The following is a 16,828-nucleotide window of genomic DNA, read 5'->3' on the forward strand; positions in this document are numbered from 1 at the left end:
GGGCTGCTGATTGGCCACGGTTTCCAGCTAATCTCCTCAAATATTGGTAAAGAATAAACTCTCCTTACAAAATGTAACGTAGAATTTTTGCTGTATTTATCTTGCAGGATGTGAACAGGACAATCCTTATGCAATCAGACTGTAACATGCTTAGGAAGCCAGATTTTTTTGTTGTTAGTTCATTGTTTTATGAATAATGGATGTTGAAATATATAAACTATTCAACTTTTCAATTCTGGACTTCATTCTTATAAGATCTCAATCCCAGATTACCACAGGAACTTGATCTGGCAATGAGAACTTGCTAAGCAAGTGGAAGCTTATTGAGTATTAATATGCTTGTGGAATTAGGAAACCTTAGATTGTGTTGTCATTGGAAGTGGGAGAGGTTCTTTTCTTTGGAGATTTTACATAAGGTTTAGACTTTGTTTTTTGACTCTTACACAATTATTCTTATCAGAGGTAAAGATATCAGCTAGAGAAACGTGTATGTCTACTTCTAACTGATGAAAGAGAAGTCTGAAGCAATGTGAACTTTCCCACTAAGGTGCCAAAGAAGACTTCGTTAAGGGAGCCAGAAGGTGTGGGGGTAAATGCACAGATTTTGAATCCGATGAATGTGGATCTGATTATTGGCTTTTGTTCTGGACACTTCCACCTTTTAAGCTCGTTTCCTTTGTATCTGCTTATAAAGATCTTTGTCAAAATTACATGAACAATATATGTAAAGTCCTTGACTTACAGTAGCAATTAAATAAATTTTAATTTCTTTATTTTCATAGGTCAATATTTAAACATTGAAACAGTGTATTCATCATTTTTTTGAGAATTGTTTAAAAAAAGGCCAGACTTCTTTGACAGACAATTTTTCTTCTATTTGTGCAATCAGTTAAATTAGTGTTTTTGGTCTCTGTCTCTCGACTGTAAGCTCCATGACGACCGCAAAGTTGTCTACCTGGCCCATGGTTGCATTCCCAGATATTAGTATAGAAATTGGTATGTAGTAAGCAGTAGTATTTATTTCTTAAACAAGTGAGTAAATACTGCTTGCAAGTCATTCCTATACAACGGTGGGTCTCTGGAAAGCTTCTTAATTGCCTGTTTTTCCCCAAGAGAGGCCAATATAGCACAATACATTCCAATCAGCAAAGGCTATAAAAGTGATAAAATATACACAGATGGCCAGAGGCAGTCCAACTCATTCTTCTTCATTCCAGAAAATAACTCCCAAAATAGAATGCTTTTTTGGATAGGATATTTTGTCTTGTGAGGTGACTAACAGTTAAACCAAAAAAGTCTTGGTTATGAATGTTGTGACTATCAGTTTTTATAAGTTTATTCTGAGTGAGCAGGGCATTCCTTTTTCTGCCGTAAATTTCTTTAAGTTTAGTGTCTGTTTAACTTTGCAAAAGTACCTAGTACGTAATACAATTAAAGCTAGAGCCTCATCTGCCAAGTTGAGAGCTATTGAGACTCTGGTTATTTATACCATTCAGAAGAGATTTTGAATGACCTTGAATCAGATCTCTACAGGAGTGACACAGAATAAAGGACTGCTTATATACAGGGACTGAACCCAGAAGAGTCCTTCTGAGAGGCATACAGGCATAATGACGGGAGGTGAAGGTAGGTAGCTGGCTTCTTGGCTGGCATGTTAAGCCAATTAATGAAAAGGTCCACCTGGCAGCTCAATTTTTTTCTGTCTCATTCCTTTTTTCAAGAAAGGTATATTTAAGAAAGATAAAAAGAGAAAAATGCAAAAGAAAGAAAGAGCAAGAAATGCATCCTGTTTATTTATTTATTTTTCACCATTTGTTCTTAAAATTTTCCTTCAGAAATAAATGCAAGAATGTGTTTTTGGAACTGTCTGAAAAAGAAAAAGTGTGCTTCTATTTCCAGTAGGACTTGAGCCAGCTTTGAGATAATATTAAATTTAATTGACAGCTCTTCAGCAGAAAGCCTGAAAATTCAAATCCTCAGCCCTCTCTACAAGCGGAGTTTTTCTTTAAAATTGTTAAATAAATATGTTTGGGGAATATGGTAATTAAGTGTGAACAGATGGCGATTTTTAGCTGAGATATTAAGTCTAGGTATTTAATAGAATCATCTTCTTGTTGGAGTCAGTGGGTGTGATGTAGTATACTGGTTGGCAAGACATCAATTTTTGTCAAAGCTAATTGCAGACTATGATAGAGATTCAAATTCCTTATATGGTTTTTAGTACTGGAAAAGGGTTACAGTTGGGAGGAAGATCACAACACCGTACTACATTATGCCAAAAACTTACGCTGGGGATCTATAGACTCAAGAATGCCAAGACAGAAATATACTATTTACAACGAACAACTCTGTGGTGGCGAGAAAAGGGCCCTGTATACTTGGTCTTATGACTACTTTTTCTTTCACTGATCTAGTGACCTGGGGCAAGTCCTGAATCCCCCGGGGCCTCAGAGTCCCCATTTTTCAAATGGAGAAGGGTTGGAATTAAAATGCAATTCAGTTATTTTCCAAAAGCATCTTCCAGCCGGGAAGGTCCTATTAGATCAAAGGACACTCATATGCCTTTTTTGCTGGGGCTAGGGTATTGTGGGTACTTTTCTGTTTTCTTGTTAGTGAGTGCAAAGTGCTGCTTGAAACTTCCAAGCACCAGGGTTTCAGTCAGCATCCTTCTCCTTTGTGCACTTTATATTCAAGGATTTGAAAGGCTAGGGATGTGTAAGTTACAGATTTCAAAAAAATTCAGGAGTTGAACTCATAGCTAAGAATATGTCAGGGGAAGTTAAGCAGCTCTGAGGTTTGTAAAAATGTCCACATGGAGGCGGCAACCAGAACATTCCCCCCTCCACCTGTGGTTGAGGTGAAGGACCATCGGAAGATGAAGTTCTGGGTAGCAATGAGGATTTTTCAGCTTTCATATACCATCTACTCATGCTATGTTTACCATGCATTTAAATAAAAGTTTTCTCTGAAAAGCTTGTGATCAGCGTGCAGGCTAAACGATTTTTGGTTCAATCAAGGCATGGGAGCTGTTGTGAGGGGAACTTCACAGAAAAGATAATATTTAATGAAACCGATGATCTGGGGAACTTGAAGAAGGAAAGGCATGTGACCCAGGTGCAATCCAATAAAAAACTTTACTCTTCAGAAACAAGCATTAACTATTCAGAAACAATAATAGATATAATTTCACTAAAGGAGAAGAAAAGTCGTGTCTTCATAAGCCTAGTGTTTGCCAAGTATGTAAGTTACCTGGGAAAAAGGTACTTATGGTCATTATTATCCCCAATATCTTAGCCTCATTATCCTGAAGTACACGTTCCTGCAGTCACTGTCAGGAGTTAGGTCTGTTTTTTAACTAATGAAGGCTCATAGACTTGGAGGCTGACAATTTCACTGACAGGGAGCAAGAGACTTGGAAGATGACGGCACATCCTGACGCACAGCCCCCATTCCAGTAGAGGGAAGTTGGGGATGTTAGGGCAATGTTCCTACCTCCTTGCGACTGAATCAGGTTGAACCCCCTCACCCAGAATCTTTGGATGCTTCTGTCTGAGCCTGAACAATCGGCCAGATGGATGATAGGTCTGCCTTGGGTGGTGTTGCTTACAGTTTTAATTAGACCTGAATTTATCAAATGCTTGGCAAGTGACCAGAATCAGGCAAGGATGAGATGCCTTTCCAGCAAGCATTTTCTTTCCTCTTAATCAGTGTCAAAACACGTCTTGCTTTGTATTCAATCCGTCTGATTAATGAGTGAGTCTAAAATTTAGAAGTTCCTCTCAATTTACCTTGGAGCAAGATTTCCCCATTCCATAATCTCTTAGCCTCTCCATGGAGCTGCCCAGCAGCTTAGGTTATGGAAGGGATGGCAAAGGGTGTGGAGAAGATGGTAATTGCTATTTGGAAATTGGAGAGGATTGGAAAAACAGATGGAAATATCAAACTTTCAGAAATTAGTTTCTACCATACAATCATCTATATAAATTCTCCACTGTGACTATGTGTCAGATGTATTAAAAGCAACCTGGTATGGAATGTAAACAGGATTGAGAAGAGGGGGAGAGATGTGCTTTATTAGTGACATCATCCTAAATAATCACAAAGTATAACAATTTTTTAAAAAGTGAATTAAAACTTTAGTTTAAAACATGCATATGTCTGTTGTCGTCTTAGCTCATGGTTGCTGATTTTTTTAACTCCCTGTTTATTACATGACTGCCTTCCTGTTGTCTTTTGGGGCTCATCATTCCCTGACTACTTTATCTAAAACACTCCCATGTAAAAAAGCCCTCACCAGTCTTGTCTAGTCCACTGTACAAAAGGACAATTATGAAAGAGACAACAACTTGTGCCTTTTATTCCCTTATTATTAAAATAATGGAACTCCCTGGGTTTTAGATAGGCAGTAAATAGATACTGCATTTCCCGGCTGGCCTTGTAATTAACTGTGGCCATGTGACTAAGTTTGGGTTAATGGGAAGTGAGAGGAATGAAAATATATTACATGTGGGTAACTTTCTTTTTTTTTTTTTTGTGGTACATGGGCCTCTCACTTTTGTGGCCTCTCCCGTTATGGAGCACAGGCTCCGGTTGCACAGGCTCAGTGGCCATGGCTCACGCGCCCAGCCACTCCGCGGCATGTGGGATCTTCCCGGACCAGGGCACGAAACCGTGTCCCCTGCATCAGCAGGCGGACTCTCAACCACTGCGCCATCAGGGAAGGGAAGCCCTGGGTAACTTTCTTAATGACAAGCTGCTTGCCCTGGATGTTCTGTTTCTTTCCCACAGGCTGAAATGCAAACATGGTGCTGGGGAGGTGCTCCAACCATGTTCATGCGGATACCTACCCTAGGGCCTGGACAGGGAGATCAAAGGAAACTTAGTTCTTGGAAGCCCTTGTAGATGGAGCTGGACAGGTCACCTCTGGGAGCATAAAATATATACATACTTTTATTTTCTTTGAGCATCTGTATTTCTGATCTCTTTGGTACTGAAATCCAGCTGTACCCTAAACAATACACTTTCTGCCATAGCTGTCTATTTCATTTTCTTCATAACAGTTATCACTATCTTCATCTCTCGTTTATTGTCTCTCTCCCTTCACTGAAATGTAATTTATGTGAGAGCAGAAATTTTGTGTTAACTTCTGCACCTCCAGTGGCGAGAACAGAGCTTGGCACGTGGTAGTGCTCAATAAATATTTGTGAATGAATGAATGAATGAGTTGTAATTAGTAAGTAGTGGTTAGTGCATTAGTTATAAGAGTACATTTGAATGGATCCTTACGAGGCTACTGAGGAAAGGGATGACTGAAGATCTGTAAGAATGTGGCTCTGATTTGAGTTGCCATTGTCCCCTCCCACTGGTAAGTCAAATTGTTCTACCTTGTGCCATATCCCAGCTTCACTGATAAGATGCCAAGGCATAGGGCTACTTTGAAAGTAGCAATTACTTAGCTCTTCTGTTGTTTCAAATGGGACAGTTTGGTGGGATAGGATGCAATGAGAAGAAAGGGGCAAAAAGTGAGCAAGAGTAGTATTCTTATTCTACCTAAAACTTGAGGTCATAAGTAGGGTGACTATATCATTCAGTGGCCATATTGCCCACTTTGGGAGTGCTCTGAATAATTAAACTGGGACAGTAAGTGCAAATAGGAACTGTTTCAGGCAAACCCGAGCCACAACCTTGTTAATTCACAGAGAAAACTTGCCTGCTTGCTTTGAAAGAGAGGCACCACATTTGAGAAATGACACTTGCCAGTATTTAATGAGTGACAAGCAAACCAGGAAACACAGAAGTGGTCCTAAGTTTTCTTCTGTGATGGAATGTTTTGCTGAAACATGAGTTAAGTCACTCAACATATCAGCTCCCAGAATGTTTAACCTCCAGATTCATTCCACTTTAAGCCATTTAAGACTATGAAGTAAAAGTTGACCAGTAGGCACAATACAAAAGAAACAATTACTGATGTAGGTTTCACGATCAGCAAGGGCTTTAGTGCAGCAGAATTGTTTAAAGAAGATTTACTTTCAGCCATAACCTAGAGGCAGAAAGAACACATATTAGGGCATCTATAAACTGAGAAGAGTAGCTGCCAGTTCTTGGGAGATAAAAGCATTTCAGAGTGTCATGGAAATGAGCAAAATATGAATACAAAAAAGAGATGTGCTAGAGAGGAAGATAAGGAAACACTTTGCAAAGGAAAGATAGATATAGATATATGTGATGAGAAATTTATTAAGGCATCAAAATCACAGGGATCAGTTATGGGTTATGGTATAGCCTGTGGGGTTCTTTGAGTGGATTCTCAACAGCCTTTTGATATATGTGGTGAGATAACAGAGCAGTGGGATTCATTTGGTCATTCATTCCACGTGTATTTATTGAGGGCCTACCAGCCAAGATGATGAACTGTTGGTGTGAGGGGGTTATTCCCTCACACCAACAGTTCATAAAAAGCAATAAATATTTATCATTTCACGCAGTTTCTGTAGTTCAGGAAATTAGGAACTGTTTAGCTTCTCAGCTGTTGTTTCCTTAACTTGTACCATTTTTATTCTAATGTGTCTTGGTGTGTGTCTTTGGCTTTATCTTATTTGGAATTCTCTGGGCTTCCTGGAACTGGATGTCTGTTTCCTTCCCCAGATTACAGAAGTTTTCAGCCACAGTTTTTCAAATAATTTTTCTGTCCCTTTCTCCCTTTCTTCTTCTGGCACCCTTATAATGTGAATGTTATTCTGCTTCAGGTTGTCCCAAATGTCCTTTAAAGTATCTTCACTTTTCAAAATTCATTTTCCATTTTTTAACTCTGACTGGGTGAGTTCCACTGCTTTCTCTTCCAGGTCACTTATTCATTCTTCTACCTCATCCAATCTGCTGTTGAAGCCCTCTGGTGTATTTTTCAGTTCAGTTATAATTTCTGTTTCGTATTTTCTTATATTTTCTGTCTCTTTATTGAAGTTCTCACTGCGTTTGTCCACTTTTCTTCTGAGTTTGATGATCATTTTTATGACCAGTACTTTGAACTCTATCAGGTAGATTGCTTATCACCATTTTGTTTAGTTCTTTTTCAGAGATTTTGTCTTTTTCTTTCAATTGGAACATATCCCTCTGTCTCCTCATTTTGCCTAATTCTCAGTGTTTGTTTCTATGTATTAGGTAAATAAGCTACCTCTCCCAGTCTTGAAGGAGTGGTCTTATGTAAGAGATGTCCTGTGGAGCTCAGAGGTGCAATCATATCTGGCCGCCAGATCCATGCACTCAAGGGATGTCCCCTCTGTGAGCTGTGTGCACCCTCCTGTTTTGGCAGGGCATGGTTGCTGATGTGGTATGCTGGTGGGTGCAGCTGGCCCCTGGAATGCGTGTAGGGCCCAGCCCTGGCAGCTGCTGGGCACTGGTGGGTGGGATTATTGCTCCACCAGCTGTGAGGCCTAGCTGAGGTGCAGGGGTGGGCAAGGCTGTTGGCGGGGTGTGCCCACTGGTGCTAACAGGTTAGATGGAGATTTCCAAAATGGCACCTGCCAGTGTTGTATTAGCAAGGTAGCCTGAGATTGCAAAAATGGCTCCCCTCAGTGACTCAGTCCTTGTGGAACATCCCAACTGCTTCCTGCCTCTCTGGCAGATGCTTTAAGATTAGTAAGTGGTTCTCCTTCACCTATGGTTCATGTGTTTTTCAATCTGGTGTTTCTCTGCTGGTTTTTGGATAAATTGAGTTTGTGTGTGGGTCCTTTAAGAGCAGGTTTTCCATTTCCTGCAGTTCTGTGATTTTCTTGGGCATATTCCCTGTGGTTTTCAAAGTCAGGTGTTTTGGGGGCTTGTCTCTCCTGTGCAGTATCTAAGCGTTTCTGTGCCTGATGTGGAGCTCAGATCCCTCACTCTTCAGAAAAAACAACCATACCTTTGTGATTCTTCTTGATTTGGACCCAGGTCTGACTAAGAATAGGGCCTAACTTCCTGTTTGCTATGACCACTTTCCATCCCAGTGATCCAGAGATGGGCCTGTGATTTAAACAGGCCAAGCAGAGTCCTGACCTGGGATTTTACAAAGGACACTGGGAGAGAGAAGAATATTCTCCTTTTCTCAGATCATAAACTGTAAGGATGGGATTTCCAATCTGCAGGTTGCTATGTCCCTTGAAACCTGTTTACAGAGCAGAGAACAAAGCCGAGCAGAGAAAAACAATTTGAGAGGCAGATGGAGAGACCTGACATGATTGCTTGAGTCTGTGAATTCTGATTCTCCCGAAGTCAGATTCACCACTGTCCTTCCCAGGTATGTGAGTCAATAATTCCTCCTTTTTATCAATTAATTAGTGAATAATTTTTTTTTTTTTAGCTTAAGCTAGTTTGAGTTGAGTTTCTATAATTTGTAACCAAAAAGTACACACCCGTATAGCTGGTCAGATCTAGCAATTCACAGAATCACATAGTATAATTACTCATGCTACTTCATTCAGTTGTTCTCCCTTCGCATGTTTGTTAGGTGTTTTATGCATAAATAGGAAGATATCTTCATTTATTTAGAAAAAAAATTATTGAGTACTAATTATTGTGCTTTGATCATGCCAGATGATAGAGTTACAAAGAAGAGATAAAGTACAGCTTCTGTTCTTGTGGAACTCACTGTGTAAACAGAGAGAGAGATATCCAGCAGTGGGTTAAGTGCTAGCAAATAGTCATTGGAAAGGACCTGTGGAACGAACAGGATGAAAGATTGAGGCAGGGATACCAGAGAGGTCTCACTTGAAGTAGTCTTAAAAGAAGACTAGGAGAGCTCCTCACGGAAGGCCAGGGCAAAGGCTTTTTAGGCAAAGGGAACAGCTGGGGCAAAGGCCTGAAGGTGTAAAATGGCATGGTATATGGAAGTTAGCACTGGTGAATCATGGAATATTTAGTATTCAGATTAAACAATCAGAACTCTTTATCAATATGTTAACAACTGCTACTGGGAGAACCCAAAGTTGTTTGATATGTAAAAAGAGTTTGCTCTACTCTGCTTCTTGTTAATTAAAGTGAGTGTTTTTGGCAGCAAAGCAACTCTGCATAGTTGGCTTAAGGAACTTTACAGATGCCATTTCAAACTTCAGGTGTTTGGTTGGGGCCTGGTTAAATGGTATCTTGGAACACAATAGAAATCTAGTTAATTTCAAGGATTGTATAGGGGAAAATGAATTTCTTGTAACCATTTGAAAATAGTCCTAATCATTCTTAGTATTTTCCTATATTGCCCTCAAAATATCAAAGCAAAATAGGAAGATGTGGCTTTATAACTGGCTTATTGAGAAATTGTTCCCCCCCCCAGCCCTGTCCCTTTTAGGGTATAAATACAGGTTGGTTTTGTTTTGTTCTATCATCGACCTCATCTATGCTCCACCAAACCTCTTTCCCCATCACTTGATGATATCCTAGGCAGATTCTATAACTTTCCAGTCTTCTTTTGCAATTAAAATCTTCAACCTCAGTTCTGTCTAAATCTCCCCTTCTTAACCTCCCCCAGTGCAGGCTTCACCTATGGTTCCAAAGGCTGGTGTGGGAATGGGGTGTGGTCTGCTCATTCATTCCTCCTCACGCTCCAGCACCAGATGGGAGGGTGACAGGTAGCGTGGTCTGTATTAGGGACAGAGGGAGACCTCTGTATCCCTTTTCTAGGCTACAAAAGCTCAGGTATTAGGTGAAGGGAGAAGAATAGAAAGAAGGGGAAATGTCTTTTTTCCTGCCTAGTAAGGATGCCTCTTCATTGGTCATAGGACCTCCTCCCTGTTGGTTTTGCCAGGTATAAGTGCAAGGTATTCCACAAGCTGTTTTTTTGGTGGGGACCGTGTATTGTTTCCTCAGAGAGGACCATGGCCCCCGCAATCACAATTTCTTCATGAGGGAGATCCAGCTCTTGCTTGAGCTTTTAACTCTTTCGCAGCCCATTTGGTTGTATTCCCCAAAGGTTGAGGCAGGCTTGGTGTCAGACACTTATTTTTGGTAACTCTAGAATGTGGGACACTTGAAGCTTCTTGTTTCTGAATCTGAGTTCTAGTCACCAACTCCACAGCCATAACAACAAACAGTCCAATTTAACATTTTTTGCACTGTTTTATTTTAGTGAATCTTTGAGTTAAGTAGAAGGGCCTCTCTAATTTAACTGCTTTCTTGTGGTCAGTTCTGGTACTGCATTTTAAGGGCAATTCTGAAAATCAAGACTCCCCCACCCTCTATTCTCCTGCCACATTCAAATTAGAGAAACTATTTGGGATTGCCAGATAAATTGATGGTAAGGAGATTAGAGGCATCTTTATTGATGAGACATTTGGGGGGAGTACTGAATATGCTTAGCCTGGAGAAGAAAAGATTCAAGGGTTATATGATAACTGTTTTTAAATATATGGATTTTCAGGTAGCATAGAGATTAAGACTTCTGCCCCTGGGATGTTACAGGGAGATTAATGTCATTCTATGTAATAACTCCTGAAAAATCAGAGCTTTCTAAAGGTGAAACTGACTACCTCAGGCGGTAGTGAGCTCCCTATTATTGAAAATATTTAAGCATAATTTGAATACTACTTGGTAGGGATATTGTCAAGGGGCTTCAACAATAGTTGTAAACCATGAGTTGACATTCAATATTCCTTTCAATCTTTTGGTTCTTCTACTCAAGAAACTGACACAGTATAGGTAACCGCTTTAGTCAATACTTATGGGGATTCAGAATATTGGTGGGATCAACACTGATCTAGGTTCTGATTCTCAGCTTTTCAGTTAAAAAACACAATATATGCAATCCTTTGTTACTTTGTAAAAAGACAATTTTTTTTTTTTTTTTTTTTTTTTGCGGTACGCGGGCCTCTCACCGCTGCGGCCTCTCCCGTTGCGGAGCACAGGCTCCGGACGCGCAGGCCCAGCGGCCATGGCCCACAGGCCCAGCCGCTCTGCGACATGCGGGACCCTCCCGGACCGGGGCACGAACCCGCGTCCCCCGCACTGGCAGGCGGACTCCCAACCACTGCGCCACCAGGGAAGCCCCTAAAAAGACAATATTTTGATGCTAGAATGTTTATGTGTTTATTTTAATAGGCAAGATACGGTTTTAGAAAGAACACTTATATCTACTTTTTAGGGCACCATTTTAACAACATCAAGGCATTTATGAAACATTCATAATCAAAAGTTTTTATCCAGCAAAAGCTCAAAACCACGGTTATTTGATGGTTTCAGGAAGAGCACTGAGTATTATTGCTATATTTCTATGTATTAGTCATGGAATACTGGTGTTTCAGTGATGACCCTTTATGAAACAGATTACGGTTAAAATTTCATTGGGATTTTTTTGAACCTGAAGAAGTTATTTCAAAGGTTAATTAAAGGAACAAACTGAAGAAAATAGACAAAATTTTTGAAAGTGGAGAGATTATAGCCATACTTATATTTTATTAAAATGCTATAATAATTAAAACTGTAATACTGGTATTAAATAGGTTGATAGCTTGATGGAAAAGAGTAGCTAGCCCCAAATAGACTTTGTTGCATAAAATAATTTAATATAAAGGAAGCATCATAAATAAGAAAGGTAGTGTTGTCAGAGCTGCTCCAGGTCTTTGCTCAAAACCCTCCAACCTCCACCTTTAGCAAGAGTTAACATAAATCTTTATGGTAAGGGGTCCAGAGTTAAGACAGGAAGCTACAAACAAACAAAAACCCAGATGGAATCATCTGGGACCAAGATGGCGAGTAATCTGACCTCCAGCAGACCTCGAGTCTCATTATACGTTGATTTTACTACATTAGCGTATTAAAGGACACACCTACCTGCAGCCATGACCAGATGTTAAGGATCAAAAAGAATAAAAAGAGGAGCGCCCGCCACTCCCTCGAAAAAAGCCCTGTCCCGTCCCCGGTAGACTAATGCGTATGCCTCCCCAGCATTAGCCTCATTCCTCCCCACTTTGTCCTCACTCTTTAAAATTAAATCCCTCACGCCAGGTGGGCGAGAAGTTGATCTGTGAAGTTAGTTCCCGCTTCTCCATTCTTTGGCCACTGAATAAAGCTTGTGCTGTGTCAATCTCAGCTTCAGTTTCTTTATTTGCCTGCTTGAACCCGAATGAAAAAAGAACACTCCGCCACCGAGGCACAGAGCCTCTGCCAGGGTAGGGCCTGAGCAGGGTCCATATGACTTAACAGTAGGGAAGATTTATTCAGTAAATTTTAGTTCCACACACCTAATTAGCAATACAAGAAAGTGGAAAAAACGAATTCAGATCCTTTTTTTAAAAAACATCTTTATTGGAGTATAATTGCTTTACAATGTTGTGTTAGTTTCTGCTGTATAACAAAGTGAATCAGCTGTATGTATATATATCCCCATATCCCCTCCCTCTTGAGCCTCCCTCCCACCCTCCCTATCCCACCCCTCTAGGTGGTCACAAAGCACTGAGCTGATCTCCCTGTGCCATGCGGCTGCTTCCCACTAGCTATCTATTTTATGTTTGGTAGTGTATATATGTCCATGCTGCTCTCTCACTTCATCCCAGCTTACCCTCCCCACCCCCAGCCGTGTCCTCAAGTCCATTCTCTACGTCTGCGTCTTTATTCCTGTCCTGCCCCTAGGTTCTTCAGAACCATTTTTTTTAAAGTTTTGAAAACATACCTTTGATCTTTTGAATAAAGCCATCAATGCTATGGAAGACAGTGAATCTTCACTTGAATTTGACACAGTCTCTGTCTTCTCATCTGAGAATGTAAATTAGTTTAGAACTTTTTATCAGGTAAATTACTTATCTCTGTTTCATTAACATTTCCCGCCCCCCACCCCAGGTTTTTATTTTGCTCTTTCATTTGGAACATAGTCTTCTGTTTCATTTTGCCTGCCGCTTTGTGTCGGTTTCTGTGCATTAGATGAAACAGCCACCTCTCGCAGTCTTAAAGGAGAGGTGGTTCGTCACGTGGATGAACCTTACCATTCAATCCTGCCCTTGTAGCTCTTGGTGTCTCTCAAACCTTTGTGACTGTCCCAGCTGCCAATTTTATTTTTAATGGCTCCCAGGCGTTGAGGCTGTGCCGAGACCTGGCAGTGTCCCAAAGGGGAGGATTTCAGTCCACACCTGGATTTGGGCTGACAGAAAGCCTGAGCCTCAGGCAAGAGCTTTTAAAGAGTGCACATATGCACAGTGCTGTGAGACCCACTGTGGACAAAGAATGCCACTTGCCAAGTCAGCAAACAAAGGATGCTGCGGCCACTAAGCCCTGAGCCACTGCAGCCACCGGATGGTGAGCCCTGAGGGGACTCAGGATGGAGACCAACAGGCTGCCTGCCACCAAGCCCTCAGCCACTGCAGTCGCCTCCAGTAGTGCACCCTGAGGGCCTCAGGATGGGAAAGACCAGGGTACTTGCCCTAGATAGTTAAGGTGCACATCAAAGGAATGATTTCAATGAACCCAGACTCTTTCATCTTCCCATCTTGTATCTTCCCATATTCTTGTATCTTCCCATAGAGAAAAAGCACTAAAATCATTAATCTGAGATATCTGGTTTTCTTTAATTAACAGTAATCTTTCGATGTTCAGACTACCTGGTCTTTGTTGCAAAAACCCCAATATATCCCAGCTCCTCCCTTACCTCTTCAGAGCAGTGGGTGAGAGCAACCTGCGAGGCTGCCTCCCAGGCTAAGTCTTCAGAAAGTCCGCCAAATGAAACAAAATTCTCAACTTTTAGGTTGTGCATTTTTTTTCAGTCAACAACATGCAGAAGACCTCAGAGCCAAGCCATCAGGAGCTGACGCTTGTGCACAGGGGTAAGAATCGGGCCTCAGAAGAGCATCAAGGCTCCCGCGTGCGAGTTATCGCGGGCTCTGGGCGCGCAGCGCGAGAGCAAAGATGGCGGCTCCTAGAACCCTGAGAGCGCGCTCCTCGGAAGCCTCCGCACCGACGCCAGAGCTCAGTGGCCTCTCCGGCCGAGGCCCCAGGACAAATAGGCCTCTTTCTCTGAAAGATGGGGATGTGTTTCAGTTGCTGTCTGGCTGTGCCCTGAGGGCGAGGGGCGGCTGCCAAGATCCGTCTCCCGTGCTTCCAGTTCTGTGGGAGCCAGGAGTGCAGGACTCCTGCCCACCAGAGCCCGGAGTTCAAGGGGCGTCTCCTGGGCAGCGGTTGCAAAGACGGGGTCAGGAGATGTACGAACTGGGCCACCCAGAAGACATGTGTAGAAGCTCCCTTCCGGGAGATATTGGCACACTGTGCGCAAAAGAGGAGAGCTCAAAGATGTTACCCTCTGAGAAAAGAAAAAAAAAAAAAGATGGTGCCTGCAGGCTCTGGAGCAGCGCTACTGGAGGGCGGGAAGATGGCGCCCACCAGCCTCCGGCCCCGGAGAGCAGCCCAGCTGGCTGCTGCCCTTCAGACCACTGCTTTAAAATTAGCAAATGACTTTCTTTCACAGAAAGTCTAGGCACTTTTCAAGGGACTGCGTCAGCGGAAGGCCCTGGAGTGAGTGGGTGAGTTAAAGCGCCAGCCCTGTTCAGAGTTGTTTCTCATTTGTCCCAGCCTCGCGGGTTCTCGTGGGTGTGGGCCATGTTGGTCTTCAAAGCTAGAGGTTTTGGGGTCTAGTCTCCAGGTGCAGGTCTTCATAGTTGGGTGTCCCATGTGGGGTATGAACCCTTTGCTCTTCAGCCAGAAGCTCCAGGTTTCGAGTTCCCTCTTAATTATCCATCCATATTTCAGGTCATACTTCAAACTATATCCTGTGTTAAGCGTTATTAATAAAACCATAATGAAATCTCGATTCAAATAGAATATTTTAAATCTAAGTGTGAAGAAGGCTTTTAAATTAAAAAGTGATAGAAGAAATACCAGAGCGAAAGAAAAATATTTTGATTATTCAGAGATGTAAAACATTAAGAAATAATATTAAAAGGAAATTAAAAACTGGTAAAAAAAATTGGCAATATATGACAAAGAAAAGCTTAATTTCTTTACCAAATAGAGCTCTTTCAAAATCATAAGAAAAATTACTAAAACTAGTGGGACAGAAGGCATGAACACACAATTCACAAAAGAGGGAAATCAAATGGCAAATAAACATATGGGAAAACGTTCAGCTTCATTAAGAAATGTGAATTAAAATGAGGTGTAATTTCACCTTCTAAACTATTAAAGATTTAATTGTTTTGAAGACTAATATTGATGAGAGAGCAGAGGAAAGCAATTTAGGAATATGTGTCAAGAGCTTTTAAATGTTAATATTCTTTGGCCCTGTCATTCTATTTCCAGAATCTGTCTTGAGAAAATAATTCAAAGCAGAACGAAGATTTTTCAGTTTTGCAAAATATTGAAAATCATGAAAAAAAATTTTAAACTAAGAAATAAGGCAGTAGTTAAGTAAATTATATTATCTCCATATTAAGGAATATTGTGATGCCATTAAGATTCTGTTTCTGAGCAGTGTTTAATAATATGGGGAAATGTTATTATGCTAGGCTGAAAGATAAATGTATGTAATTCCTTCAGTATGCTTTACAAAAAGACTAGAGGGAGGCTCATCAAAATATTAACCAAAAATTGCCATCAGAGCCATCACTGTATTTTGGATCATGTTGGATAAACCCAGCCAAATTCTTGTTCTTTGGCTCTGCTTTCGCTTGATGCCAGGTGGCTTAACACCCTTCCATTAACTCATAATTTCCTCAGTCAGATGACAATAAATTCAATTTGATTACCTCTTTCTTTCCATTAGTGATATCAGCAGGTAATCTTGATTATGCTTGAGACATTTTGGCCTCTTAGGTTTGGGAATCTTTTTAGAGTTTTGAGAAACACATTTGCAAACAGATTTGGATGAAGTTCTTTTGTAGATGACCGCTGTCACTTACTAAGTTGATTTTACTAGCTTTCGTTTTACAGAATATCACCCTCTCAGTTGGTCCACAGATTCTTGAGCTGTGTTTGGAGCCTATAGCTTTCCTTGTGCTGACTATACCATATATTATCTTTTGTCCCTCTCCTCACCCACCTAATCTTGAATTTTTTTTCTTTTTTTCTTTTGTTGGCTACAATGTCAGGTTTGGCTGTTTGGAGGCTTGCATGTGGGGGAGGAAATTTTCAAGCAATCCGACCCGGTTTAGAAATCTTGGTCTTCCAATCAGGAACACAGGTAAGTTTCCTTGTTGTTCGCTCAAGACATGCCCTTAAATTAATCACTCTTCTTTGTTGAGCCATTCCTGTCTCTGTCAAAGAGACATGAATAGTAATCATGGATGCCGAAGACCTGCTACCTCTTTTCCCTGATCCTAACAGGAATGAGGTTAGTTTGCCATGTCTTTTCCTTAGTAAACTCATGCTGACTTCTGGCAATCACTGTGTCCTTTCCAAGTGCTCACGAACTTCTGTTTACTAATCCCTGCTAACATTTTGCCAGGGTTACATGCAATAGAACTTTTTCTTCATTTTTGAAAACCGGGAAATCTACTTACGTCCAGTTTTATTCTTCATGTCTTGCTCTTCGTGATTGCTCAAAGTTTATCATAATCATAACTGCATGCTACTTTAGTCTGCTGAAGTGTAGTTACTTTGTGTGCAGAGACCTAAATTCATATAGCATTAGGTGCTTCCTTTCCAGCTTACTTTACATGTAGGTCTTTGATTCCCTACTGATGACTGATGTTAGTTCTATCCTTTTCAGGTGGCAAAGATAAAGCCACACTGGAATGAAGTAATAGTTTTTCTATGTAATCTGTAAACCATCTTCTCCAATAGATTCAAGACCTATTGTGTTCTTACTGTAAACACAGTTGACTTAAACATTTTCTATAAATCTCAGCTACTTAGTGCTTCTTGGAGATTTGTGACAGCCTTTTGC

General features: G+C 41.0%; 1 long non-coding RNA gene across 2 annotated transcripts in view; it reads left to right on the forward strand.

Moving 5' to 3' along the window:
* The window catches only part of LOC116763897, a 28,334-nt gene extending 12,211 nt beyond the window's left edge, over window positions 1-16,123 (forward strand). For both annotated transcript variants that reach the window (XR_004352669.1, XR_004352670.1), the window contains 2 exons: window positions 13,716-14,468; window positions 16,032-16,123. This is a non-coding gene — a long non-coding RNA (uncharacterized LOC116763897). The remainder of the gene's footprint in view (window positions 1-13,715; window positions 14,469-16,031) is intronic.
* Window positions 16,124-16,828: the final 705 nt, after the last annotated feature.

Source organism: Phocoena sinus, chromosome 13 (genome assembly GCF_008692025.1).
Source record: "Phocoena sinus isolate mPhoSin1 chromosome 13, mPhoSin1.pri, whole genome shotgun sequence".
Taxonomy (NCBI): Eukaryota; Metazoa; Chordata; class Mammalia; order Artiodactyla; family Phocoenidae; genus Phocoena; species Phocoena sinus.